Source organism: Papilio polytes, unplaced genomic scaffold, assembly GCF_000836215.1.
Source record: "Papilio polytes unplaced genomic scaffold, Ppol_1.0 DF822845.1, whole genome shotgun sequence".
Taxonomy (NCBI): Eukaryota; Metazoa; Arthropoda; class Insecta; order Lepidoptera; family Papilionidae; genus Papilio; species Papilio polytes.
The window spans coordinates 3,599,790-3,607,602 of NW_013526359.1; positions in this window are offsets into that span (position 1 = coordinate 3,599,790).

The following is a 7,813-nucleotide window of genomic DNA, read 5'->3' on the forward strand; positions in this document are numbered from 1 at the left end:
TGTAATTTTCGAAACTTTAGTTCTTAAAATTCCATTTTTAAATCAGCAGTAAAGAAAAAGAAAAAGGGCACGTGCAATCTGTTTACATTTACGGCCATAACCATAAGGTCATCCTTGTACTGTCACTATTTACGACGATCGTGACTTCGTGGTCATATATCATAATGTGTTCGTGCGCACGTGTCCACTTATTTAAAAATAGAATGAAATCGTATTAGAAGTGGAAATCCGTGGTTAATAAATACAAGCGACTTCTAGCAGTTCCTGTCGCTTAAACTGATCTCAAAAAAACTGTAACTTATCTATACTATTATAATAAAGCGTAAACACACACTTCTTTGTTGCCTAAGATGGCAGCAATTACTGCATATTTTTGTAATTCTTTTTTATAATTCTTATTTTAATAAAAAGCCCTCCACTTACGTCACGCTTTAGGCTATATATTTTCACGTCAGTAAACTTAGGGGGTAAATATTTTGACACATGTAAACAACAAAATAAAATTTTCATAATTTTATGCGGATGAAGTCGCACGAGGACAGCTAGTCTTAATATATTTGTAGATCGTGCTTTCATCTTTGATTAAACTATCGCACAATTGTTGTGCGATTGTCGATTGTTTCGCAGCCAATTCAACTGTTTAGTTGCACAACTAAAAATCGAGTAGTGTACGTACCATATAAGCTCGTAATCAAAGCGCGACTAAACAGTTTTGCGATAGTTTCTCTTATCGTTGATTTTATCAATTCATTGCTTCTGATGTACTCATGTAAGTATACTTTTTATAACTAAACGACCAATGTACACAGTTCATCAATATCGACAGCTTTACGTGACATATCAACAGAGTTGGATTCTAATTGTAATTCAGAGTCGAAATTTCCTGCGACACACCAAATAAGGCGCAATGAGACAAGGAAGGCGATGACAATGTTTGTTTTGTTTTCTCGCTGGTGTGTATTTAAAAATTATCGCATTATGATAATCTATACTAATATTATAAAGAGGAAAGATTTGTATTTTTGTATGTATTGAAAAAACTCAAAAAACTACAGGGCCCATTTCAAAAAATTATTTCATCATTAAAAAGCTACGTAATCAGTGAGGAACATAGGCTATGTAATTTTATTATTTTAATCGCACGCGGACGAAGTCGCGAGCAACAGCTAGTATCATATATTTAAAAGTAAATAGCTGAACATAAATGTTTGTAAATTATGTATTAATTAATTAATGTCAGTTATTTATAAGGTATTTTCTATAAACTCTTCAGTTTATTTCCATAATAGTTTGGTTTGTAACTTTAAAGTTGTAAAAAAAGACAATCGAATTGAGATCGCACACCTTTTTGAAGTCGGTACAAAACTGAAAGGACTTTGTTGAAGTATTTACGCGTTCCGTTTACTCCATACATCATTGTAAACGCAGCCTAATTATGACGAATATGCGGGATACCAAAAAAATATACAGGATCACTTGAATTCATTCAGAAAACATCTTTCAAAGGTGTTTAGCGCATCTGTTAGTCTTTTGAGGACTTTATGGCGATATTATTCAACAAGCCATGTTGTAGAATTTGAAAAAATCTTTAACCCTTATTACCATACTTTGACATTTTAAGATTAACGAAATTATATTTTAAAGAGCTTGAAATTAGCAAATTAAAATGAAATGCGTGCGAAAGCTAGTGTATAAATATCGTCGCATAAATTTTACAAACGGCACTTGAAGTTCTCACTAAATGTCCGGATGTGCAGTTTCCTCTATAAACTGGTTTATATAAATTCGCTAATTTGGATTAGACAGGATTCTGAGTCAAAAATCATTAATAATTAACGTAAAGAAATCAAATAGAAGAAACATTGAAATTGATTCGGAGTTTTATGACACTGTTTATTCACATAAACTAATGGAATACGTCATTACTACACAGAAGCACAGACTGCCAGCCAATTTTTTTTTATATAAGAATGGGCAAACGAGCGGCTGGAACACAGAGGTGGTCAACGATGCCCAGACATCCGCAACACCAGAGGAACTACAGATGCGTTGCCTTTGAGAAAATTGTAGGCTCGCTTCTTGAAGGACCCGAAGTCGTATTGGTTTAGAAATACCAATGAACTAGATTAGATCTTCAGTTACAATTATGGTCTTATCTTATATCTGAGCAGAAAGCATACTTTTGTAAAACTAGCTACGAATTACAGGCTTTATAACAAATATATAAATCAGTTTAAGAAAATTACATGCTTTTAGTATCGTTTGTTTTGGTATAACATTTAGCTATCTTAACTCTTTGTTGGTTACCTTATATCATACTTCATACTAATATTATAAATGCGAAAGTTTACATGGATGGATGTTTGTTAAAGTTTGTAGCCCAAACGGCTGAGCAGATGAACAGGATAGTCTGAAATAACACCTAGGCTACCCACATTTTTTTTAAATTCCACACAGATGGAGTCGCGGCCGAAAGCTAGTCTATTAATAAATACAGAAAAGAAAAACCTCGCGGACATCCATTCGTTTAATTTATATTCTGTACTCATAAATCTATTTCGAGTGTTGCAAATAAAAAAAGCGTAACGCGTTGGCTTTCAAGTCACAGGTAGGGCGTGAGACAATACATGACCACTTCCGAAAGTTAGCACGCAGGTAGGCGGTACTGTCAGCTACAAAAGTGTTTGTGTTATAAGAAAGTTTATTTTTAATGATACAATCTTTAATAAATTTTGATCTTAACAGGCAAGAGATGACACACTCACAATTTTAAGAAATTACACATTCTTCGCATTTGAAATAAACACTAAAATATTAACATGACCAGTTTATTAGGCATAGAAAATTACCTGCTTTAGAAACCTAGGAAATAAAAAAATTGTATTACATATTTCAGAAAATGAAAATTTTGAATAAATATAGGATAGCTAATGTAGTAATCGTCAAGTACTTTATTAAACACAGTAGGTGCTTGTGTTCGCGACTGTACCGGAAGCCGGCGCCGTAAGTACTCATTGTGAGCGTTTCCGCCATCTTACCGCCGTCGCTTCCGCGAGATGAATGGGAAAGATTTCGCACAGGCTGCACAATAACGACCTTCGGAACGGCAGGTGTTTTTGAATCGATACTCTGAAGTTAATACTAAACATCGAGCGTACTATAGCTTGTAAATTATATAAAACGTGTAGACTTTCATTGGCAAAACATTGATATTAAAATAGACATAAATAAGTCAGTACGGTCATGTAATATCAGGAATTTAAGGTAGTCTCTAACCCCTTAGTGATAACCACAGTATTACAAAGATCTTGTTACACTTTTTTGACGTTGGCATAAGGGCGCTAGTGAGCTGTCATTTAGTTTGACTTACGCTTGGCTATCTTTGTTCAGTTTCTTGTCTATGGCACTCCCTTAGCGGATTGGGCCAGTGTCGACTGTTTATGGTTTTATTCTTGTTAGGAACAGTTCGGAGGAGACTGGCATGCTATCCTTGTCGGTCTATATTTCTTTATTCTTTTTTGTAGAAAATAATTTCGATAAAGTAAACAGTACACGTGTTTACTTTCATGTCAACGACCTCTTGACATAAAAAGAAATTAAAAAGCAAAAGGTGTTTTATCGAAGCCTACCTTTGCCTTATAATTTAGGAAATATACGGTTATGTCGCAAACATTATTATGTAACATTTAACGGAGTGTCCGCAACAAAACACCTTTAACGTTCATTAAATATATAATCTTTGCATATAAACTAACGATTGTATTGCCAAGTTCGCTGTTAATTTTATGACATTAAATAAATATCAAAATAAAAAAAGTTGACATATTACATTAAAAAAATACTGGCTGATTACAATCGCGGGCCTTGCCCGTACCCGTTATGACACAAAAACCTCAAAAGGCGGGAAACGTATCATTTTACATTGTTCTGTGCCCGCGTAAATCATTAAAAAATACCATACTGTGCCAAACAGATTGCTCACTGCGGACCCCAGAGTCCAATTTCACGGCGAATAAACCCGAAGTATTGGTTTGCATTTTTCAATTAATAATTTTTGCCCAATAATGATTTCCGATACTTACCGAAGGGTCGAAATTATTGTTTTGTTCGAAGTTAATTTAATACATAATGTTTTTGTTAGTTAATTTACTTTTAGTAAACATAGGGTTGAATATGTACCTAATTATAAGTGTATTATTTTTATTGAACAGTATTTTTTTATTTTTCTGGCTGTAGACATCTTTTTTATATAGAAGAAAATGCTAAGCCATCTTTAAGAATGCGGCCGTTAAAACCGTTGATTTAAAAATTTAAACTTCGAATTGAAAATTGCATCATATTATTTTTTTGGTCGCCTTAGACAAAAGGTTACATTCAATTTTCAAGTCTAGACAAGAACTAATAGACTTTGATTATACTACATTCCATTTTGCACTGTAAATACTTGTCGCATAGAGTCGTATTTTAATTGTACATAGTGTTTTATTACTCGTCAACATTAGACGTATTAGGTCACGGTTTGAATGTAAAAATGAATAAGAAATTAACTTTATTAGTGGTCAAAATTTGATCTATTGTCTCTATATTATTTTTTATATTGTAAATTCAAAACAATCGAAATGCATAGAAGTATGGCTATTTCCGAACCTACGTTAGACCTAAGGTTTGTGAATTATTCTCACATAAAACATAGACAAAAAAGGGACTCCCATAGAAATCTCGTCCAGAGCGCTGTAGTAATATCGCCTAGGACACTGTAGGAATATACCCCAGGGCGCGAGAAGAGCTAAAAATGAATCTCTGAATGAAGGCTCTGAATGTAATCTAGGAAGGTAAACATTTTTACTAAAACGCGGTTTATTAACCGTAAAGAAAACCCAAATGAATACAGGTAGAATTATTCCTTTGAGGAAAATTACCTATAGATATCCTCCTTGGTAACATTTTCATTCAAAACATGAAATATATATTTAAGCGACGTACGGGAAACTCCATCATACAATTTTTAGATAACAAGACTTTTCGTCTATTATGAGTACCACAGATAATATCCTACTGGTATGAAATCCACGTTTAAATTGATTTTAAATCTTAAAATAATTATTATTAATCTGTAGGGAATTGTTTTATATTTTTTTCAAAGAGTTAACTCATAAAATTCAATTATGTGAAAACGCAATAAAAATCTCAACTAGCAGACACTATCGTTGCAAAGTAAATATTTGATTAGACATGTAAACGAGATTTGTACATTTACATACAAAAATGTATTACTATTTTTTAACTTTCACTATAAAATAACTGTTACCTGTAAGATTTGTTAATTGTTAATTTAAAATCGTTTTTTTGTCAATAAGCAACAATCTCCGCCTTTTTCTCTTTTTCACTCATCTTTGTTGATTTTTTTGTTAATAAACAATTTTTTACACGACAGTACAGGCATCATAATCACACATTTCCAAAGCTGTTAAAATCAATGTGTGCGCAATAAATTATCAAGAGCATCATGAAGCATATCTAACAAGCAACAAAAAAGTTGCTAATGAGTACCAAAAGTATGAATCTTCAAATAAATGTACAGAGGGAGCGGAGCAGTTGCCTTCTCTATACCTATTATGCCCTCAGAGAATAAAATAAATGTAAATATAACTCTATTTTCCTTCTATTGGTAAGAAGAAAACCGATACCATGCCGGCATAGTGGCACAACACTAGATCGACGGGAATATTGACGCACACGTCCCGTCCCTATGACAGCTGTCAGGTCAATTATAAACTAAATAAGCGCGCCAATCCTGTCTGTAACCACTTACCATTGAAGTATAATAACATTGCTACCGCATTGCTAAAGCTACCGAGTTTTGTGTAACAAATTTAACTTTGAAAATAAAAATAAAACATAACCTCTAAAAGGTATACCTTTAGGGCCTGTTACAAAGTCTTGCTGGAGTATCAATTATAAGTAACTTGGTACATTTTACAACATATTCACGACGTATTGTAACACAATAGGTAGTAAAGGTAGAAGGAACGTGTTTTGGATATGTAATATCCTTTAGTCCGTCTAGGTCCCGTTGAGACCTAAGTGCTTCGCTACTGGTTATACTTCTTGTAATCTTCCAGGTAACAATACTGCATAAAATGGTAAATGATAGTTTACGAGTTTTTTTAATATGAAACCGAGAAGTTCGTTGATTTTAACAATGTAATATTGATTTCCTCATTTATGTAACGGCAATTATTTCGAAATTGGAATGTTATTGTTTTAATATAAACGGAAGAGTAAATGGACATATCGATTGTGAAGCCAGCTATATAACATTTTTTAACTTAACATATCAACTGACAGTTACAGTTTTGTCTATTACGCACAATGTCATGTTAAAAAGTGAAGAATTAAACTAGCTCGTAAGTTTCAATGAATTAATTATAGAAAACTGTAAGTATCCAATGTAGATTTATTTTGGTTTAAATTACTCAACTTTGCAACGAAATAAAGGTGCAGTTTACTTAATTCCAGGACGAAGTCGCGGGCAACAACTAGTGAACAATGTAAGGTACTGGTTTGGGTACATTTCTGACATTTACACAAGTATGTCATTTAAGTCGGCAAAAGAGAAAGCTGTTGGAATTTTTACACCAGTCAAATGTCTATAATTCTAGAATATTCCAGACAAAATAATGATAAATCAAGCCCTTATTTAGTAATCTACATATTTTAAAATATAAAAAAATGTAACAGGAAAAGTAATCTTATCCCACATATTTTTAGATTTTTATCATAAGATAATTCACCTCAATATTTACCGGTATAACCTAAATATAGATCGATTTTAGAGAAAAAAAAAATCTAAATCAAAGTACAAAAAAGAATCGAACAAAAGACAATCTTACCCTTTCAATGCTATATTTAAAATTAAAACACTTGAACATGAATTAAGTTAGGGCAAGTCTGGCAATGGCATTATCCACGTTCTCTCGTGACGTCACGCATCACGTGATTCTGAGCATACTTTTATTCTAAGCCTAGGAAGACAAATTAAATAAACATTCAATGCATCTATATAGGCGTCGCCAGCCAATAATTTGCCTAGGTTTAGGATACGTACAAACGTCGCCCATGTGTATTTGTACTGAAATTATTTAATTGTATATATAATATTTAAATGTAATAGGTTATATTGATAGAAAATAAACCACATGGATTGACTTCATTAAAGCAATAAAGCCTAGCAAAATTGTTGCCAACGGCCGCTCACTGTCAGGAATTGATTCATCAATAAACTGAACGATCATTTTAAATATTTATCAAGCATTTCGCGCCATTTTAGAGGTCACGTTTATCGACTAGGTTACAAGTTTTACGAGTTTCGTAATTATAATAAAAATTATGTTAACAATGGTAACACCAAAGCTGATAAGACTTGTAACAGCAAATGATGCATTTTTGTGATAATAATACCACAATATCTCGTATCTTCACAGTCCTAATTCATGAACCCAACAATAGATAGGCGACGTCTGACGTCTGTATTCTATTAATGTCACTTGTTCCGTACAAACGACGTTTATGGCATGTCATTGAAAGGTAACAATTTCTGCGTCCCCTTTCGTAACTTCACCTGTATCCCGAGACGTATAAAAACGCGTCCTTGGCTCCATTGTTGATTTTTGCGCGCCAAGTGAGTGCCGAAATCGGCGCACGCGGCGATGCGCGGGAAACGAAGCGTCAGTCGGCCGCAGTTGTTAGTTGCGCGCGCACGCCACGCCGCGCCGTACCTTATAGGTTAGAATTGGCGGGGTTTCGCCGCCAG